The 20,288-nt window shown below is 46.3% G+C and overlaps 1 long non-coding RNA gene across 2 annotated transcripts in view; it reads left to right on the top strand.

The window, feature by feature from the left end:
• The window catches only part of LOC125774523 (uncharacterized), a 34,234-nt gene extending 14,359 nt beyond the window's left edge, over positions 1-19,875 (top strand). The window contains exons 2-3 of one of the 2 annotated variants that reach the window (XR_007421005.1): positions 15,698-18,189; positions 19,814-19,875. This is a non-coding gene — a long non-coding RNA (uncharacterized LOC125774523). The remainder of the gene's footprint in view (positions 1-15,697; positions 18,190-19,813) is intronic. The other variant, XR_007421006.1, reaches the window with a different exon arrangement.
• Positions 19,876-20,288: the final 413 nt, after the last annotated feature.

Raw genomic sequence — 20,288 nt, 5'->3', positions numbered from 1 at the left:
CTAAGGTGTCTTGGCTAATGTGTCTTGGCTAATGTGTCTTGGCTAAGGTGTCTTGGCTAATGTGTCTTGGCTAAAGTGTCTTGGCTAAGGTGTCTTGGCTAATGTGTATTAGCTAAGGTGTCTTGGCTAAGGTGTCTTGGCTAATGTGTCTTGGCTAATGTGTCTTGGCTAATGTGTCGTGGCTAATGTGTCTTGGCTAAGGTGTCTTGGCTAAGCTGTCTTGGCTAAGGTGTCTCGGCTAATGTGTCTTGGCTAATGTGTCTTGGCTAATGTGTCTTGGCTAAGGTGTCTTGGCTAAGGTGTCTTGGCTAATGTGTCTTGGCTAAGGTGTCTTGGCTAATGTGTCTTGGCTAAGGTGTCTTGGCTAATGTGTCTTGGCTAATGTGTCTTGGCTAATGTGTCTTGGCTAATGTGTCTTGGCTAAGGTGTCTTGGCTAAAGTGTCTTGGCTAATGTGTCTTGGCTAATGTGTCTTGGCTAATGTGTCTTGGCTAAGGTGTCTTGGCTAATGTGTCTTGGCTAAGGTGTCTTGGCTAAGGTGTCTTGGCTAATGTGTCTCGGCTAATGTGTCTTGGCTAAGGTGTCTTGGTTAAGGTGTCTTGGCTAAGGTGTCTTGGCTAAGGTGTCTCGGCTAATGTGTCTTGGCTAATGTGTCTTGGCTAAGGTGTCTTGGCTAAGGTGTCTTGGCTAAGGTGTCTTGGCTAATGTGTCTTGGCTAATGTGCCTTGGCTAAGGTTTATTGGCTAATGTGTCTTGGCTAAGGTGTCTCGGCTAATGTGTCTTATCTAATGTGTCTTGGCTAAGGTGTCTTGGCTAATGTGTCTTGGCTAATGTGTCTTGGCTAATGTGTCTTGGCTAATGTGTCTTGGCTAAAATGTCTTGGCTTAGGTGTCTTGGCTAATGTGTCTTGGCTAAGGTGTCTTGGCTAATGTGTCTTGGCTAAGGTGTCTTGGCTAATGTGTCTTGGCTAAGGTGTCTTGGCTAAGGTGTCTTGGCTAATGTGTCTTAGCTAAGGTGTCTTGGCTAAGGTGTCTTGGCTAATGTGTCTTGGCTAAGGTGTCTTGGCTAAGGTGTCTCGGCTAATGTGTCTTGGCTAATGTGTCTTGGCTAAGGTGTCTTGGCTAAGGTGTCTTGGCTAAGGTGTCTTGGCTAATGTGTCTTGGCTAATGTGTCTTGGCTAATGTGTCTTGGCTAAGGTGTCTTGGCTAATGTGTCTTGGCTAAGGTGTCTTGGCTAAGGTGTCTTGGCTAATGTGTCTCGGCTAATGTGTCTTGGCTAATGTGTCTTGGCTAAGGTGTCTTGGCTAAGGTGTCTTGGCTAAGGTGTCTCGGCTAATGTGTCTTTACTAAGGTGTCTTGGCTAAGGTGTCTTGGCTAAGGTGTCTTGGCTAATGTGTCTTGGCTAAGGTGTCTTGGCTAATGTGTCTTGGCTAAGGTGTCTTGGCTAATGTGTCTTGGCTAATGTGTCTTGGCTAATGTGTCTTGGCTAAGGTGTCTTGGCTAAGGTGTCTCGGCTAATGTGTCTTGGCTAATGTGGCTTGGCTAAGGTGTCTTGGCTAAGGTGTCTTGGCTAAGGTGCCTTGGCTAATGTGTCTTGGCTAATGTGTCTTGGCTAAGGTGTCTTAGCTAAGGTGTCTTGGCTAATGTGTCTTGGCTAAGGTGTCTTGGCTAATCTGTCTTGGCTAAGGTGTCTTGGCTAAGGTGTCTTGGCTAAAGTGTCTTGGCTAAGGTGTCTTGGCTAAGGTGTCTTGGCTTATATGTCTTGGCTAATGTGTCTTAGCTAAGGTGTCTTGGCTAAGGTGTCTTGGTTAATGTGTCTTGGCTAAGGTGTCTTGGCTAAGGTGTCTCGGCTAATGTGTCTTGGCTAATGTGTCTTGGCTAAGGTGTCTTGGCTAAGGTGTCTTGGCTAAGGTGTCTTGGCTAAGGTGTCTTCGCTAATGTGTCATGACTAAGGTGTCTTGGCTAATGTGTCTTGGCTAAGGTGTCTTGGCTAATGTGTCTTGGCTAATGTGTCTTGGCTAATGTGTCTTGGCTAAGGTGTCTTGGCTAATGTGTCTTGGCTAATGTGTCTTGGCTAAGGTGTCTTGGCTAATGTGTCTTGGCTAAGGTGTCTTGGCTAAGGTGTCTTGGCTAATGTGTCTCGGCTAATGTGTCTTGGCTAAGGTGTCTTGGCTAAGGTGTCTTGGCTAAGGTGTCTTGGCTAAGGTGTCTTGGCTAATGTGTCTCGGCTAATGTGTCTTGGCTAAGGTGTCTTGGCTAAGGTGTCTTGGCTAAGGTGTCTCGGCTAATGTGTCTTGGCTAATGTGTCTTGGCTAAGGTGTCTTGGCTAAGGTGTCTTGGCTAAGGTGTCTTGGCTAATGTGTCTTGGCTAATGTGTCTTGGCTAATGTGTCTTGGCTAAGGTGTCTTGGCTAATGTGTCTTGGCTAAGGTGTCTCGGCTAATGTGTCTTGGCTAATGTGTCTTGGCTAAGGTGTCTTGGCTAATGTGTCTTGGCTAATGTGTCTTGGCTAAGGTGTCTTGGCTAATGTGTCTTGGCTAAGGTGTCTTGGCTAATGTGTCTTGGCTAAGGTGTCTTGGCTAATGTGTCTTGGCTAATGTGTCTTGGCTAATGTGTCTTGGCTAAGGTGTCTTGGCTAATGTGTCTTGGCTAATGTGTCTTGGCTAATGTGTCTTGGCTAATGTGTCTTGGCTAATGTGTCTTGGCTAAAGTGTCTTGGCTAATGTGTCTTGGCTAAGGTGTCTTGGCTAATGTGTCTTGGCTAATGTGGCTTGGCTAAGGTGTCTTGGCTTATGTGTCTTGGCTAATGTGTCTTGGCTAATGTGTCTTGGCTAATGTGTCTTGGCTAATGTGTCTTGGCTAAGGTGTCTTGGCTAATGTGTCTTAGCTAAGGTGTCTTGGCTAAGGTGTCTTGGCTAATGTGTCTTGGCTAATGTGTCTTGGCTAATGTGTCTTGGCTAAGGTGTCTTGGCTAAGGTGTCTTGGCTAATGTGTCTTGGCTAATGTGTCTTGGCTAATGTGTCTTGGCTAAGGTGTCTTGGCTAATGTGTCTTGGCTAAGGTGTCTTGGCTAATGTGTCTTGGCTAAGGTGTCTTGGCTAAGGTGTCTCGGCTAATGTGTCTTGGCTAATGTGTCTTGGCTAAAGTGTCTTGGCTAAGGTGTCTTGGCTAATGTGTCTTGGCTAAGGTGTCTTGGCTAATGTGTCTTGGCTAAGGTGTCTTGGATAATGTGTCTTGGCTAAGGTGTCTTGGCTAATGTGTCTTGGCTAATGTGTCTTGGCTAATGTGTCTTGGCTAATGTGTCTTGGCTAATGTGTCTTGGCTAATGTGTCTTGGCTAAGGTGTCTTGGCTAATGTGTCTTGGCTAATGTGTCTTGACTAAAGTGTCTTGGCTAAGGTGTCTTGGCTAAGGTGTCTTGGCTAAGGTGTCTTGGCTAAGGTGTCTTGGCTAAGGTGTCTTGGCTAATGTGTCTTGGCTAAGGTGTCTTGGCTAAGGTGTCTTGGCTAAGGTGTCTTGGCTAATGTGTCTTGGCTAAGGTGTCTTGGCTAAAGTGTCTTGGCTAATGTGTCTTGGCTAAGGTGTCTTGGCTAAGGTGTCTTGGCTAAGGTGTCTTGGCTAATGTGTCTTGGCTAAGGTGTCTTGGCTAAGGTGTCTTGGCTAATGTGTCTTGGCTAATGTGTCTTGGCTAATGTGTCTTGGCTAATGTGTCTTGGCTAATGTGTCTTGGCTAAGGTGTCTTGGCTAATGTGTCTTGGCTAAGGTGTCTTGGCTAATGTGTCTTGGCTAATGTGTCTTGGCTAAGGTGTCTTGGCTAAGGTGTCTTGGCTAATGTGTCTTGGCTAAGGTGTCTTGGCTAATGTGTCTTGGCTAAGGTGTCTTGGCTAAGGTGTCTTGGCTAAGGTGTCTTGGCTAAGGTGTCTTGGCTAAGATGTCTTGGCTAATGTGTCTTGGCTAATGTGTCTTGGCTAAAGTGTCTTGGCTAAGGTGTCTTGGCTAAGGTGTCTTGGCTAAGGTGTCTTGGCTAATGTGTCTTGGCTAAGGTGTCTTGGCTAATGTGTCTTGGCTAAGGTGTCTTGGCTAATGTGTCTTGGCTAAGGTGTCTTGGCTAATGTGTCTCGGCTAAGGTGTCTTGGCTAATGTGTCTTGGCTAATGTGTCTTGGCTAAGGTGTCTTGGCTAATGTGTCTTGGCTAAGGTGTCTTGGCTAATGTGTCTTGGCTAAGGTGTCTTGGCTAAGGTGTCTTGGCTAAGGTGTTTGGCTAAGGTGTCTTGGCTAAGGTGTCTCGGCTAATGTGTCTTGGCTAATGTGTCTTGGCTAATGTGTCTTGGCTAATGTGTCTTGGCTAATGTGTCTTGGCTAAGGTGTCTTGGCTAATGTGTCTTGGCTAAGGTGTCTTGGCTAAGGTTTCTTGGCTAATGTGTCTTGGCTAATGTGTCTTGGCTAATGTGTTTTGGCTAATGTGTCTTGGCTAATGTGTCTTGGCTAAGGTGTCTTGGCTAATGTGTCTTGGCTAAGGTGTCTTGGCTAAGGTGTCTTGGCTAAGGTGTCTTGGCTAAGGTGTCTTGGCTAAGGTGTCTTGGCTAAGGTGTCTTGGCTAAGGTGTCTTGGCTAAGGTGTCTTGGCTAAGGTGTCTTGGCTAAGGTGTCTTGGCTAAGGTGTCTTGGCTAAGGTGTCTTGGCTAAGCTGTCTTGGCTAATGTGTCTTGGCTAAGGTGTCTTGGATAATGTGTCTTGGCTAAGGTGTCTTGGCTAATGTGTCTTGGCTAATGTGTCTTGGCTAATGTGTCTTGGCTAATGTGTCTTGGCTAATGTGTCTTGGCTAAGGTGTCTTGGCTAAGGTGTCTTGGCTAATGTGTCTTGGCTAATGTGTCTTGGATAAGGTGTCTTGGCTAATGTGTCTTGGCTAATGTGTCTTGGCTAATGTGTCTTGGCTAAGGTGTCTTGGCTAAGGTGTCTTGGCTAATGTGTCTTGGCTAATGTGTCTTGGCTAAGGTGTCTTGGCTAATGTGTCTTGGCTAATGTGTCTTGGCTAATGTGTCTTGGCTAAGGTGTCTTGGCTAATGTGTCTTGGCTAATGTGTCTTGGCTAAGGTGTCTTGGCTAAGGTGTCTTGGCTAAGGTGTCTTGGCTAATGTGTCTCGGCTAAGGTGTCTTGGCTAATGTGTCTTGGCTAAGGTGTCTTGGCTAAGGTGTCTTGGCTAAGGTGTCTCGGCTAATGTGTCTTGGCTAAGGTGTCTTGGCTAATGTGTCTTGGCTAAGGTGTCTTGGCTTAGGTGTCTTCGCTAATGTGTCTTGGCTAAGGTGTCTTGGCTAATGTGTCTTGGCTAAGGTGTCTTGGCTAATGTGTCTTGGCTAATGTGTCTTGGCTAATGTGTCTTGGCTAATGTGTCTTAGCTAAGGTGTCTTGGCTAATGTGTCTTGGCTAAGGTGTCTTGGCTAATGTGTCTTGGCTAATGTGTCTTGGCTAATGTGTCTTGGCTAAGGTGTCTTGGCTAATGTGTCTTGGCTAAGGTGTCTTGGCTAAGGTGTCTTGGCTAATGTGTCTTGGCTAAGGTGTCTTGGCTAATGTGTCTTGGCTAAGGTGTCTTGGCTAAGGTGTCTTGGCTAAGGTGTCTTGGCTAATGTGTCTTGGCTAAGGTGTCGTGGCTAAGGTGTCTTGGCTAATGTGTCTTGGCTAAGGTGTCTTGGCTAATGTGTCTTGGCTAATGTGTCTTGGCTAATGTGTCTTGGCTAAGGTGTCTTCGCTAATGTGTCTTGGCTAAGGTGTCTTGGCTAATGTGTCTTGGCTAAGGTGTCTTGGCTAATGTGTCTTGGCTAATGTGTCTTGGCTAATGTGTCTTGGCTAATGTGTCTTGGCTAATGTGTCTTGGCTATGGTGTCTTGGCTAATGTGTCTTAGCTAAGGTGTCTTGGCTAAGGTGTCTTGGCTAAGGTGTCTTGGCTAATGTGTCTTGGCTAATGTGTCTTGGCTAATGTGTCTCGGCTAAGGTGTCTTGGCTAATGTGTCTTGGCTAATGTGTCTTGGCTAAGGTGTCTTGGCTAAGGTGTCTTGGCTAAGGTGTCTCGGCTAATGTGTCTTGGCTAATGTGTCTTGGCTAATGTGTCTTGGCTAAGGTGTCTTGGCTAATGTGTCTTGGCTAAGGTGTCTTGGCTAAGGTGTCTTCGCTAATGTGTCATGGCTAAGGTGTCTTGGCTAATGTGTCTTGGCTAATGTGTCTTGGCTAAGGTGTCTTGGCTAAGGTGTCTTGGCTAATGTGTCTTGGCTAAGGTGTCTTGGCTAATGTGTCTTGGCTAAGGTGTCTTGGCTAAGGTGTCTTGGCTAAGGTGTCTTCGCTAATGTGTCTTGGCTAAGGTGTCTTGGCTAATGTGTCTTGGCTAAGGTGTCTTGGCTAATGTGTCTTGGCTAAGGTGTCTTGGCTAAGGTGTCTTGGCTAAGGTGTCTTGGCTAAGGTGTCTTGGCTAAGGTGTCTTGGCTAAGGTGTCTTGGCTAAGGTGTCTTGGCTAATGTGTCTTGGCTAATGTGTCTTGGCTAAGGTGTCTTGGCTAATGTGTCTTGGCTAAGGTGTCTTGGCTAAGGTGTCTTGGCTAAGGTGTCTTGGCTAAGGTGTCTTCGCTAATGTGTCTTGGCTAAGGTGTCTTGGCTAATGTGTCTTGGCTAAGGTGTCTTGGCTAATGTGTCTTGGCTAAGGTGTCTTGGCTAAGGTGTCTTGGCTAAGGTGTCTTGGCTAAGGTGTCTTGGCTAAGGTGTCTTGGCTAAGGTGTCTTGGCTAATGTGTCTTGGCTAAAGTGTCTTGGCTAAGGTGTCTTGGCTAAGGTGTCTTGGCTAATGTGTCTTGGCTAAGGTGTCTTGGATAATGTGTCTTGGCTAAGGTGTCTTGGCTAATGTGTCTTGGCTAATGTGTCTTTTCTAATGTGTCTTGGCTAAGGTGTCTTGGCTAATGTGTCTTGGCTAAGGTGTCTTGGCTAAGGTGTCTTGGCTAATGTGTCTTGGCTAATGTGTCTTGGCTAAGGTGTCTTGGATAAGGTGTCTTGGCTAATGTGTCTTGGCTAATGTGTCTTGGCTAAGGTGTCTTGGCTAAGGTGTCTTGGCTAAGGTGTCTTGGCTAATGTGTCTTGGCTAATGTGTCTTGGCTAATGTGTCTTGGCTAAGGTGTCTTGGCTAATGTGTCTTGGCTAATGTGTCTTGGCTAATGTGTCTTGGCTAAGGTGTCTTGGCTAATGTGTCTTGGCTAAGGTGTCTTGGCTAAGGTGTCTTGGCTAAGGTGTCTTGGCTAATGTGTCTTGGCTAAGGTGTCTTGGCTAAGGTGTCTTGGCTAATGTGTCTTGGCTAAGGTGTCTTGGCTAAGGTGTCTTGGCTAAGGTGTCTTGACTAATGTGTCTTGGCTAATGTGTCTTGGCTAATGTGTCTTGGGTAAGGTGTCTTGGTTAATGTGTCTTGGCTAAGGTGTCTTGGCTAAGGTGTCTTGGCTAAGGTGTCTCGGCTAATGTGTCTTGGCTAATGTGTCTTGGCTAATGTGTCTTGGCTAAGGTGTCTTGGCTAAGGTGTCTTGGCTAATGTGTCTTGGCTAAGGTGTCTTGGCTAATGTGTCTTGGCTAAGGTGTCTTGGCTAATGTGTCTTGGCTAATGTGTCTTGGCTAATGTGTCTTGGCTAATGTGTCTTGGCTAAGGTGTCTTGGCTAATGTGTCTTGGCTAATGTGTCTTGGCTAATGTGTCTTGGCTAAGGTGTCTTGGCTAAGGTGTCTTCGCTAATGTGTCTTGGCTAAGGTGTCTTGGCTAATGTGTCTTGGCTAATGTGTCTTGGCTAAGGTGTCTTGGCTAATGTTTCTTGGCTAAAGTGTCTTGGCTAAGGTGGCTTGGCTAATGTGTATTAGCTAAGGTGTCTTGGCTAAGGTGTCTTGGCTAATGTGTCTTGGCTAATGTGTCTTGGCTAAGGTGTCTTGGCTAATGTGTCTTGGCTAAGGTGTCTTGGCTAAGCTGTCTTGGCTAAGGTGTCTCGGCTAATGTGTCTTGGCTAATGTGTCTTGGCTAATGTGTCTTGGCTAAGGTGTCTTGGCTAAGGTGTCTTGGCTAATGTGTCTTGGCTAAGGTGTCTTGGCTAATGTGTCTTGGCTAAGGTGTCTTGGCTAATGTGTCTTGGCTAATGTGTCTTGGCTAATGTGTCTTGGCTAATGTGTCTTGGCTAAGGTGTCTTGGCTAAAGTGTCTTGGCTAATGTGTCTTGGCTAATGTGTCTTGGCTAATGTGTCTTGGCTAAGGTGTCTTGGCTAATGTGTCTTGGCTAAGGTGTCTTGGCTAAGGTGTCTTGGCTAATGTGTCTCGGCTAATGTGTCTTGGCTAAGGTGTCTTGGTTAAGGTGTCTTGGCTAAGGTGTCTTGGCTAAGGTGTCTCGGCTAATGTGTCTTGGCTAATGTGTCTTGGCTAAGGTGTCTTGGCTAAGGTGTCTTGGCTAAGGTGTCTTGGCTAATGTGTCTTGGCTAATGTGCCTTGGCTAAGGTTTATTGGCTAATGTGTCTTGGCTAAGGTGTCTCGGCTAATGTGTCTTATCTAATGTGTCTTGGCTAAGGTGTCTTGGCTAATGTGTCTTGGCTAATGTGTCTTGGCTAATGTGTCTTGGCTAATGTGTCTTGGCTAAAATGTCTTGGCTTAGGTGTCTTGGCTAATGTGTCTTGGCTAAGGTGTCTTGGCTAATGTGTCTTGGCTAAGGTGTCTTGGCTAATGTGTCTTGGCTAAGGTGTCTTGGCTAAGGTGTCTTGGCTAATGTGTCTTAGCTAAGGTGTCTTGGCTAAGGTGTCTTGGCTAATGTGTCTTGGCTAAGGTGTCTTGGCTAAGGTGTCTCGGCTAATGTGTCTTGGCTAATGTGTCTTGGCTAAGGTGTCTTGGCTAAGGTGTCTTGGCTAAGGTGTCTTGGCTAATGTGTCTTGGCTAATGTGTCTTGGCTAATGTGTCTTGGCTAAGGTGTCTTGGCTAATGTGTCTTGGCTAAGGTGTCTTGGCTAAGGTGTCTTGGCTAATGTGTCTCGGCTAATGTGTCTTGGCTAATGTGTCTTGGCTAAGGTGTCTTGGCTAAGGTGTCTTGGCTAAGGTGTCTCGGCTAATGTGTCTTTACTAAGGTGTCTTGGCTAAGGTGTCTTGGCTAAGGTGTCTTGGCTAATGTGTCTTGGCTAAGGTGTCTTGGCTAATGTGTCTTGGCTAAGGTGTCTTGGCTAATGTGTCTTGGCTAATGTGTCTTGGCTAATGTGTCTTGGCTAAGGTGTCTTGGCTAAGGTGTCTCGGCTAATGTGTCTTGGCTAATGTGGCTTGGCTAAGGTGTCTTGGCTAAGGTGTCTTGGCTAAGGTGCCTTGGCTAATGTGTCTTGGCTAATGTGTCTTGGCTAATCTGTCTTGGCTAAGGTGTCTTGGCTAAGGTGTCTTGGCTAAAGTGTCTTGGCTAAGGTGTCTTGGCTAAGGTGTCTTGGCTTATATGTCTTGGCTAATGTGTCTTAGCTAAGGTGTCTTGGCTAAGGTGTCTTGGTTAATGTGTCTTGGCTAAGGTGTCTTGGCTAAGGTGTCTCGGCTAATGTGTCTTGGCTAATGTGTCTTGGCTAAGGTGTCTTGGCTAAGGTGTCTTGGCTAAGGTGTCTTGGCTAAGGTGTCTTCGCTAATGTGTCATGACTAAGGTGTCTTGGCTAATGTGTCTTGGCTAAGGTGTCTTGGCTAATGTGTCTTGGCTAATGTGTCTTGGCTAATGTGTCTTGGCTAAGGTGTCTTGGCTAATGTGTCTTGGCTAATGTGTCTTGGCTAAGGTGTCTTGGCTAATGTGTCTTGGCTAAGGTGTCTTGGCTAAGGTGTCTTGGCTAATGTGTCTCGGCTAATGTGTCTTGGCTAAGGTGTCTTGGCTAAGGTGTCTTGGCTAAGGTGTCTTGGCTAAGGTGTCTTGGCTAATGTGTCTCGGCTAATGTGTCTTGGCTAAGGTGTCTTGGCTAAGGTGTCTTGGCTAAGGTGTCTCGGCTAATGTGTCTTGGCTAATGTGTCTTGGCTAAGGTGTCTTGGCTAAGGTGTCTTGGCTAAGGTGTCTTGGCTAATGTGTCTTGGCTAATGTGTCTTGGCTAATGTGTCTTGGCTAAGGTGTCTTGGCTAATGTGTCTTGGCTAAGGTGTCTCGGCTAATGTGTCTTGGCTAATGTGTCTTGGCTAAGGTGTCTTGGCTAATGTGTCTTGGCTAATGTGTCTTGGCTAAGGTGTCTTGGCTAATGTGTCTTGGCTAAGGTGTCTTGGCTAATGTGTCTTGGCTAAGGTGTCTTGGCTAATGTGTCTTGGCTAATGTGTCTTGGCTAATGTGTCTTGGCTAAGGTGTCTTGGCTAATGTGTCTTGGCTAATGTGTCTTGGCTAATGTGTCTTGGCTAATGTGTCTTGGCTAATGTGTCTTGGCTAAAGTGTCTTGGCTAATGTGTCTTGGCTAAGGTGTCTTGGCTAATGTGTCTTGGCTAATGTGGCTTGGCTAAGGTGTCTTGGCTAATGTGTCTTGGCTAATGTGTCTTGGCTAATGTGTCTTGGCTAATGTGTCTTGGCTAATGTGTCTTGGCTAAGGTGTCTTGGCTAATGTGTCTTAGCTAAGGTGTCTTGGCTAAGGTGTCTTGGCTAATGTGTCTTGGCTAATGTGTCTTGGCTAATGTGTCTTGGCTAAGGTGTCTTGGCTAAGGTGTCTTGGCTAATGTGTCTTGGCTAATGTGTCTTGGCTAATGTGTCTTGGCTAAGGTGTCTTGGCTAATGTGTCTTGGCTAAGGTGTCTTGGCTAATGTGTCTTGGCTAAGGTGTCTTGGCTAAGGTGTCTCGGCTAATGTGTCTTGGCTAATGTGTCTTGGCTAAAGTGTCTTGGCTAAGGTGTCTTGGCTAATGTGTCTTGGCTAAGGTGTCTTGGCTAATGTGTCTTGGCTAAGGTGTCTTGGATAATGTGTCTTGGCTAAGGTGTCTTGGCTAATGTGTCTTGGCTAATGTGTCTTGGCTAATGTGTCTTGGCTAATGTGTCTTGGCTAATGTGTCTTGGCTAATGTGTCTTGGCTAAGGTGTCTTGGCTAATGTGTCTTGGCTAATGTGTCTTGGCTAAAGTGTCTTGGCTAAGGTGTCTTGGCTAAGGTGTCTTGGCTAAGGTGTCTTGGCTAAGGTGTCTTGGCTAAGGTGTCTTGGCTAATGTGTCTTGGCTAAGGTGTCTTGGCTAAGGTGTCTTGGCTAAGGTGTCTTGGCTAATGTGTCTTGGCTAAGGTGTCTTGGCTAAAGTGTCTTGGCTAATGTGTCTTGGCTAAGGTGTCTTGGCTAAGGTGTCTTGGCTAAGGTGTCTTGGCTAATGTGTCTTGGCTAAGGTGTCTTGGCTAAGGTGTCTTGGCTAATGTGTCTTGGCTAATGTGTCTTGGCTAATGTGTCTTGGCTAATGTGTCTTGGCTAATGTGTCTTGGCTAAGGTGTCTTGGCTAATGTGTCTTGGCTAAGGTGTCTTGGCTAATGTGTCTTGGCTAATGTGTCTTGGCTAAGGTGTCTTGGCTAAGGTGTCTTGGCTAATGTGTCTTGGCTAAGGTGTCTTGGCTAATGTGTCTTGGCTAAGGTGTCTTGGCTAAGGTGTCTTGGCTAAGGTGTCTTGGCTAAGGTGTCTTGGCTAAGATGTCTTGGCTAATGTGTCTTGGCTAATGTGTCTTGGCTAAAGTGTCTTGGCTAAGGTGTCTTGGCTAAGGTGTCTTGGCTAAGGTGTCTTGGCTAATGTGTCTTGGCTAATGTGTCTTGGCTAATGTGTCTTGGCTAAGGTGTCTTGGCTAATGTGTCTTGGCTAAGGTGTCTTGGCTAATGTGTCTCGGCTAAGGTGTCTTGGCTAATGTGTCTTGGCTAATGTGTCTTGGCTAAGGTGTCTTGGCTAATGTGTCTTGGCTAAGGTGTCTTGGCTAATGTGTCTTGGCTAAGGTGTCTTGGCTAAGGTGTCTTGGCTAAGGTGTTTGGCTAAGGTGTCTTGGCTAAGGTGTCTCGGCTAATGTGTCTTGGCTAATGTGTCTTGGCTAATGTGTCTTGGCTAATGTGTCTTGGCTAATGTGTCTTGGCTAAGGTGTCTTGGCTAATGTGTCTTGGCTAAGGTGTCTTGGCTAAGGTTTCTTGGCTAATGTGTCTTGGCTAATGTGTCTTGGCTAATGTGTTTTGGCTAATGTGTCTTGGCTAATGTGTCTTGGCTAAGGTGTCTTGGCTAATGTGTCTTGGCTAAGGTGTCTTGGCTAAGGTGTCTTGGCTAAGGTGTCTTGGCTAAGGTGTCTTGGCTAAGGTGTCTTGGCTAAGGTGTCTTGGCTAAGGTGTCTTGGCTAAGGTGTCTTGGCTAAGGTGTCTTGGCTAAGGTGTCTTGGCTAAGGTGTCTTGGCTAAGGTGTCTTGGCTAAGGTGTCTTGGCTAAGCTGTCTTGGCTAATGTGTCTTGGCTAAGGTGTCTTGGATAATGTGTCTTGGCTAAGGTGTCTTGGCTAATGTGTCTTGGCTAATGTGTCTTGGCTAATGTGTCTTGGCTAATGTGTCTTGGCTAATGTGTCTTGGCTAAGGTGTCTTGGCTAAGGTGTCTTGGCTAATGTGTCTTGGCTAATGTGTCTTGGATAAGGTGTCTTGGCTAATGTGTCTTGGCTAATGTGTCTTGGCTAATGTGTCTTGGCTAAGGTGTCTTGGCTAAGGTGTCTTGGCTAATGTGTCTTGGCTAATGTGTCTTGGCTAAGGTGTCTTGGCTAATGTGTCTTGGCTAATGTGTCTTGGCTAATGTGTCTTGGCTAAGGTGTCTTGGCTAATGTGTCTTGGCTAATGTGTCTTGGCTAAGGTGTCTTGGCTAAGGTGTCTTGGCTAAGGTGTCTTGGCTAATGTGTCTCGGCTAAGGTGTCTTGGCTAATGTGTCTTGGCTAAGGTGTCTTGGCTAAGGTGTCTTGGCTAAGGTGTCTCGGCTAATGTGTCTTGGCTAAGGTGTCTTGGCTAATGTGTCTTGGCTAAGGTGTCTTGGCTTAGGTGTCTTCGCTAATGTGTCTTGGCTAAGGTGTCTTGGCTAATGTGTCTTGGCTAAGGTGTCTTGGCTAATGTGTCTTGGCTAATGTGTCTTGGCTAATGTGTCTTAGCTAAGGTGTCTTGGCTAATGTGTCTTGGCTAAGGTGTCTTGGCTAATGTGTCTTGGCTAATGTGTCTTGGCTAATGTGTCTTGGCTAAGGTGTCTTGGCTAATGTGTCTTGGCTAAGGTGTCTTGGCTAAGGTGTCTTGGCTAATGTGTCTTGGCTAAGGTGTCTTGGCTAATGTGTCTTGGCTAAGGTGTCTTGGCTAAGGTGTCTTGGCTAAGGTGTCTTGGCTAATGTGTCTTGGCTAAGGTGTCGTGGCTAAGGTGTCTTGGCTAATGTGTCTTGGCTAAGGTGTCTTGGCTAATGTGTCTTGGCTAATGTGTCTTGGCTAATGTGTCTTGGCTAAGGTGTCTTGGCTAAGGTGTCTTCGCTAATGTGTCTTGGCTAAGGTGTCTTGGCTAATGTGTCTTGGCTAAGGTGTCTTGGCTAATGTGTCTTGGCTAATGTGTCTTGGCTAATGTGTCTTGGCTAATGTGTCTTGGCTAATGTGTCTTGGCTATGGTGTCTTGGCTAATGTGTCTTAGCTAAGGTGTCTTGGCTAAGGTGTCTTGGCTAAGGTGTCTTGGCTAATGTGTCTTGGCTAATGTGTCTTGGCTAATGTGTCTCGGCTAAGGTGTCTTGGCTAATGTGTCTTGGCTAATGTGTCTTGGCTAAGGTGTCTTGGCTAAGGTGTCTTGGCTAAGGTGTCTCGGCTAATGTGTCTTGGCTAATGTGTCTCGGCTAATGTGTCTTGGCTAAGGTGTCTTGGCTAATGTGTCTTGGCTAAGGTGTCTTGGCTAAGGTGTCTTCGCTAATGTGTCATGGCTAAGGTGTCTTGGCTAATGTGTCTTGGCTAATGTGTCTTGGCTAAGGTGTCTTGGCTAAGGTGTCTTGGCTAATGTGTCTTGGCTAAGGTGTCTTGGCTAATGTGTCTTGGCTAAGGTGTCTTGGCTAAGGTGTCTTGGCTAAGGTGTCTTCGCTAATGTGTCTTGGCTAAGGTGTCTTGGCTAATGTGTCTTGGCTAAGGTGTCTTGGCTAATGTGTCTTGGCTAAGGTGTCTTGGCTAAGGTGTCTTGGCTAAGGTGTCTTGGCTAAGGTGTCTTGGCTAAGGTGTCTTGGCTAAGGTGTCTTGGCTAAGGTGTCTTGGCTAATGTGTCTTGGCTAATGTGTCTTGGCTAAGGTGTCTTGGCTAATGTGTCTTGGCTAAGGTGTCTTGGCTAAGGTGTCTTGGCTAAGGTGTCTTGGCTAAGGTGTCTTCGCTAATGTGTCTTGGCTAAGGTGTCTTGGCTAATGTGTCTTGGCTAAGGTGTCTTGGCTAATGTGTCTTGGCTAAGGTGTCTTGGCTAAGGTGTCTTGGCTAAGGTGTCTTGGCTAAGGTGTCTTGGCTAAGGTGTCTTGGCTAAGGTGTCTTGGCTAATGTGTCTTGGCTAAAGTGTCTTGGCTAAGGTGTCTTGGCTAAGGTGTCTTGGCTAATGTGTCTTGGCTAAGGTGTCTTGGATAATGTGTCTTGGCTAAGGTGTCTTGGCTAATGTGTCTTGGCTAATGTGTCTTTTCTAATGTGTCTTGGCTAAGGTGTCTTGGCTAATGTGTCTTGGCTAAGGTGTCTTGGCTAAGGTGTCTTGGCTAATGTGTCTTGGCTAATGTGTCTTGGCTAAGGTGTCTTGGATAAGGTGTCTTGGCTAATGTGTCTTGGCTAATGTGTCTTGGCTAAGGTGTCTTGGCTAAGGTGTCTTGGCTAAGGTGTCTTGGCTAATGTGTCTTGGCTAATGTGTCTTGGCTAATGTGTCTTGGCTAAGGTGTCTTGGCTAATGTGTCTTGGCTAATGTGTCTTGGCTAATGTGTCTTGGCTAAGGTGTCTTGGCTAATGTGTCTTGGCTAAGGTGTCTTGGCTAAGGTGTCTTGGCTAAGGTGTCTTGGCTAATGTGTCTTGGCTAAGGTGTCTTGGCTAAGGTGTCTTGGCTAATGTGTCTTGGCTAAGGTGTCTTGGCTAAGGTGTCTTGGCTAAGGTGTCTTGACTAATGTGTCTTGGCTAATGTGTCTTGGCTAATGTGTCTTGGGTAAGGTGTCTTGGTTAATGTGTCTTGGCTAAGGTGTCTTGGCTAAGGTGTCTTGGCTAAGGTGTCTCGGCTAATGTGTCTTGGCTAATGTGTCTTGGCTAATGTGTCTTGGCTAAGGTGTCTTGGCTAAGGTGTCTTAGCTAATGTGTCTTGGCTAAGGTGTCTTGGCTAATGTGTCTTGGCTAAGGTGTCTTGGCTAATGTGTCTTGGCTAATGTGTCTTGGCTAATGTGTCTTGGCTAATGTGTCTTGGCTAAGGTGTCTTGGCTAATGTGTCTTGGCTAATGTGTCTTGGCTAATGTGTCTTGGCTAAGGTGTCTTGGCTAAGGTGTCTTCGCTAATGTGTCTTGGCTAAGGTGTCTTGGCTAATGTGTCTTGGCTAATGTGTCTTGGCTAATGTGTCTTGGCTAATGTGTCTTGGCTAAGGTGTCTTGGCTAAGGTGTCTTGGCTATGGTGTCTTGGCTAAGGTGTCTTGGCTAATGTGTCTTGGCTAATGTGTTTTGGCTAATGTGTTTTGGCTAATGTGTCTCGGCTAAGGTGTCTTGGCTAATGTGTCTTGGCTAATGTGTCTTGGCTAAGGTGTCTTGGCTAAGGTGTCTTGGCTAAGGTGTCTCGGCTAAGGTGTCTTGGCTAATGTGTCTTGGCTAAGGTGTCTTGGCTAAGGTGTCTTGGCTAATGTGTCTTGGCTAATGTGTCTTGGCTAAGGTGTCTTGGCTAAGGTGTCTTGGCTAATGTGTCTTGGCTAATGTGTCTTGGCTAAGGTGTCTTGGCTAAGGTGTCTTGGCTAAGGTGTCTTGGCTAAGGTGTCTCGGCTAATGTGTCTTGGCTAATGTGTCTTGGCTAATGTGTCTTGGCTAATGTGTCTTGGCTAAGGTGTCTTGGCTAATGTGTCTTGGCTAAGGTGTCTTGGCTAATGTGTCTTGGCTAATGTGTCTTGGCTAATGTGTCTTGGATAAGGTGTCTTGGCTAATGTGTCTTGGCTAATGTGTCTTGGCTAATGTGTCTTGGCTAAGGTGTCTTGGCTAAGGTGTCTTGGCTAATGTGTCTTGGCTAATGTGTCTTGGCTAAGGTGTCTTGGCTAAAGTGTCTTGGCTAATGTGTCTTGGCTAATGTGTCTTGGCTAAGGTGTCTTGGCTAAGGTGTCTTGGCTAATGTGTCTTGGCTAAGGTGTCTTGGCTAAGGTGTCTTGGCTAAGGTGTCTTGGCTAATGTGTCTTGGCTAATGTGTCTTGGCTAATGTGTCTCGGCTAAGGTGTCTTGGCTAATGTGTCTTGGCTAAGGTGTCTTGGCTAAGGTGTCTTGGCTAAGGTGTCTCGGCTAATGTGTCTTGGCTAATGTGTCTTGGCTAATGTGTCTTGGCTAAGGTGTCTTGGCTAAGGTGTCTTCGCTAATGTGTCTTGGCTAAGGTGTCTTGGCTAATGTGTCTTGGCTAAGGAGTCTTGGCTAATGTGTCTTGGCTAATGTGTCTTGGCTAATGTGTCTTGGCTAATGTGTCTTGGCTAAGGTGTCTTGGCTAATGTGTCTTGGCTAATGTGTCTTGGCTAATGTGTCTTGGCTAAGGTGTCTTGGCTAATGTGTCTTGGCTAAGGTGTCTTGGCTAAGGTGTCTTGGCTAATGTGTCTTGGCTAAGGTGTCTTGGCTAATGTGTCTTGGCTAAGGTGTCTTGGCTAAGGTGTCTTGGCTAAGGTGTCTTGGCTAATGTGTCTTGGCTAATGTGTCTTGGATAAGGTGTCTTGGCTAATGTGTCTTGGCTAAGGTGTCTTGGCTAATGTGTCTTGGCTAATGTGTCTTGGCTAATGTGTCTTGGCTAAGGTGTCTTGGCTAAGGTGTCTTCGCTAATGTGTCTTGGCTAAGGTGTCTTGGCTAATGTGTCTTGGCTAAGGTGTCTTGGCTAATGTGTCTTGGCTAATGTGTCTTGGCTAATGTGTCTTGGCTAATGTGTCTTGGCTATGGTGTCTTGGCTAATGTGTCTTAGCTAAGGTGTCTTGGCTAAGGTGTCTTGGCTAAGGTGTCTTGGCTAATGTGTCTTGGCTAATGTGTCTCGGCTAAGGTGTCTTGGCTAATGTGTCTTGGCTAATGTGTCTTGGCTAAGGTGTCTTGGCTAAGGTGTCTTGGCTAAGGTGTCTCGGCTAATGTGTCTTGGCTAATGTGTCTCGGCTAATGTGTCTTGGCTAAGGTGTCTTGGCTAATGTGTCTTGGCTAAGGTGTCTTGGCTAAGGTGTCTTCGCTAATGTGTCATGGCTAAGGTGTCTTGGCTAATGTGTCTTGGCTAATGTGTCTTGGCTAAGGTGTCTTGGCTAAGGTGTCTTGGCTAATGTGTCTTGGCTAAGGTGTCTTGGCTAATGTGTCTTGGCTAAGGTGTCTTGGCTAAGGTGTCTTGGCTAAGGTGTCTTGGCTAAGGTGTCTTCGCTAATGTGTCTTGGCTAAGGTGTCTTGGCTAATGTGTCTTGGCTAAGGTGTCTTGGCTAATGTGTCTTGGCTAATGTGTCTTGGCTAATGTGTCTTGGCTAATGTGTCTTGGCTAATGTGTCTTGGCTAAGGTGTCTTGGCTAATGTGTCTTGGCTAAGGTGTCTTGGCTAAGGTGTCTTGGCTAAGGTGTCTTGGCTAAGGTGTCTTGGCTAAGGTGTCTTGGCTAATGTGTCTTGGCTAAAGTGTCTTGGCTAAGGTGTCTTGGCTAAGGTGTCTTGGCTAATGTGTCTTGGCTAAGGTGTCTTGGATAATGTGTCTTGGCTAAGGTGTCTTGGCTAATGTGTCTTGGCTAATGTGTCTTGGCTAATGTGTCTTGGCTAAGGTGTCTTGGCTAAGGTGTCTTGGCTAATGTGTCTTGGCTAAGGTGTCTTGGCTAATGTGTCTTGGCTAATGTGTCTTGGCTAAGGTGTCTTGGCTAAGGTGTCTTGGCTAATGTGTCTTGGCTAATGTGTCTTGGCTAAGGTGTCTTGGCTAAGGTGTCTTGGCTAAGGTGTCTTGGCTAATGTGTCTTGGCTAATGTGTCTTGGCTAATGTGTCTTTGCTAAGGTGTCTTGGCTAATGTGTCTTGGCTAATGTGTCTTGGCTAATGTGTCTTGGCTAAGGTGTCTTGGCTAATGTGTCTTGGCTAAGGTGTCTTGGCTAAGGTGTCTTGGCTAAGGTGTCTTGGCTAATGTGTCTTGGCTAAGGTGTCTTGGCTAAGGTGTCTTGGCTAATGTGTCTTGGCTAAGGTGTCTTGGCTAAGGTGTCTTGGCTAAGGTGTCTTGACTAATGTGTCTTGGCTAATGTGTCTTGGCTAATGTGTCTCGGCTAAGGTGTCTTGGTTAATGTGTCTTGGCTAAGGTGTCTTGGCTAAGGTGTCTTGGCTAAGGTGTCTCGGCTAATGTGTCTTGGCTAATGTGTCTTGGCTAATGTGTCTTGGCTAAGGTGTCTTGGCTAAGGTGTCTTCGCTAATGTGTCTTGGCTAAGGTGTCTTGGCTAATGTGTCTTGGCTAAGGTGTCTTGGCTAATGTGTCTTGGCTAATGTGTCTTGGCTAATGTGTCTTGGCTAATGTGTCTTGGCTAAGGTGTCTTGGCTAAGGTGTCTTGGCTAAGGTGTCTTGGCTAATGTGTCTTGGCTAATGTGTCTTGGCTAAGGTGTCTTGGCTAAGGTGTCTTCGCTAATGTGTCTTGGCTAATGTGTCTAGGCTAAGGTGTCTTGGCTAAGGTGTCTTGGCTAATGTGTCTTGGCTAATGTGTCTTGGCTAAGGTGTCTTGGCTAAGGTGTCTTGGCTAAGGTGTCTTGGATAACGTGTCTTGGCTAAGGTGTCTTGGCTAAGGTGTCTTGGCTAAGGTGTCTTGGCTAATGTGTCTTGGCTAATGTGTCTTGGCTAATGTGTCTCGGCTAAGGTGTCTTGGCTAATGTGTCTTGGCTAATGTGTCTTGGCTAAGGTGTCTTGGCTAATGTGTCTTGGCTAAGGTGTCTCGGCTAATGTGTCTTGGCTAATGTGTCTCGGCTAATGTGTCTTGGCTAATGTGTCTTGGCTAATGTGTCTTGGCTAAGGTGTCTTGGCTAAGGTGTCTTCGCTAATGTGTCTTGGCTAAGGTGTCTTGGCTAATGTGTCTTGGCTAATGTGTCTTGGCTAAGGTGTCTTGGCTAAGGTGTCTTGGCTAATGTGTCTTGGCTAATGTGTCTTGGCTAAGGTGTCTTGGCTAAGGTGTCTTGGCTAAGGTGTCTTGGCTAATGTGTCTTGGCTAATGTGTCTTGGCTAAGGTGTCTTGGCTAATGTGTCTTGGCTAAGGTGTCTTGGCTAATGTGTCTTGGCTAATGTGTCTTGGCTAATGTGTCTTGGCTAAGGTGTCTTGGCTAATGTGTCTTGGCTAAGGTGTCTTGGCTAATGTGTCTTGGCTAAGGTGTCTTGGCTAAGGTGTCTTGGCTAAGGTGTCTTGGCTAAGGTGTCTTGGCTAAGGTGTCTTGGCTAATGTGTCTTGGCTAATGTGTCTTTAATAAGGTGTCTTGGCTAATGTGTCTTGGCTAATGTGTCTTGGCTAATGTGTCTTGGCTAAGGTGTCTTGGCTAAGGTGTCTTGGCTAAGGTGTCTTGGCTAATGTGTCTTGGCTAATGTGTCTTGGCTAATGTGTCTTGGCTAATATGTCTTGGCTAATGTGTCTTGGCTAATGTGTCTTGGCTAAGGTGTCTTGGCTAATGTGTCTTGGCTAAGGTGTCTTGGCTAAGGTGTCTTGGCTAAGGTGTCTTGGCTAATTTGTCTTGGCTAAGGTGTCTTGGCTAAGGTGTCTTGGCTAATGTGTCTTGGCTAAGGTGTCTTGGCTAAGGTGTCTTTACTAATGTGTCTTGGCTAATGTGTCTTGGCTAATGTGTCTCGGCTAAGGTGTCTTGGTTAATGTGTCTTGGCTAAGGTGTCTTGGCTAAGGTGTCTTGGCTAAGGTGTCTTCGCTAATGTGTCTTGGCTAAGGTGTCTTGGCTAATGTGTCTTGGCTAATGTGTCTTGGCTAATGTGTCTTGGCTAATGTGTCTTGGCTAATGTGTCTTGGCTAATGTGTCTTGGCTAATGTGTCTTGGCTAATGTGTCTTGGCTAATGTGTCTTGGCTAAGGTGTCTTGGCTAAGGTGTCTTCGCTAATGTGTCTTGGCTAAGGTGTCTTGGCTAATGTGTCTTGGCTAAGGTGTCTTGGCTAATGTGTCTTGGCTAAGGTGTCTTGGCTAA

Source organism: Anopheles funestus, unplaced genomic scaffold, assembly GCF_943734845.2.
Source record: "Anopheles funestus unplaced genomic scaffold, idAnoFuneDA-416_04 scaffold_18_ctg1, whole genome shotgun sequence".
In the NCBI taxonomy this organism is placed as follows: Eukaryota; Metazoa; Arthropoda; class Insecta; order Diptera; family Culicidae; genus Anopheles; species Anopheles funestus.
This window is presented reverse-complemented; position numbering and strand designations above follow the sequence as displayed.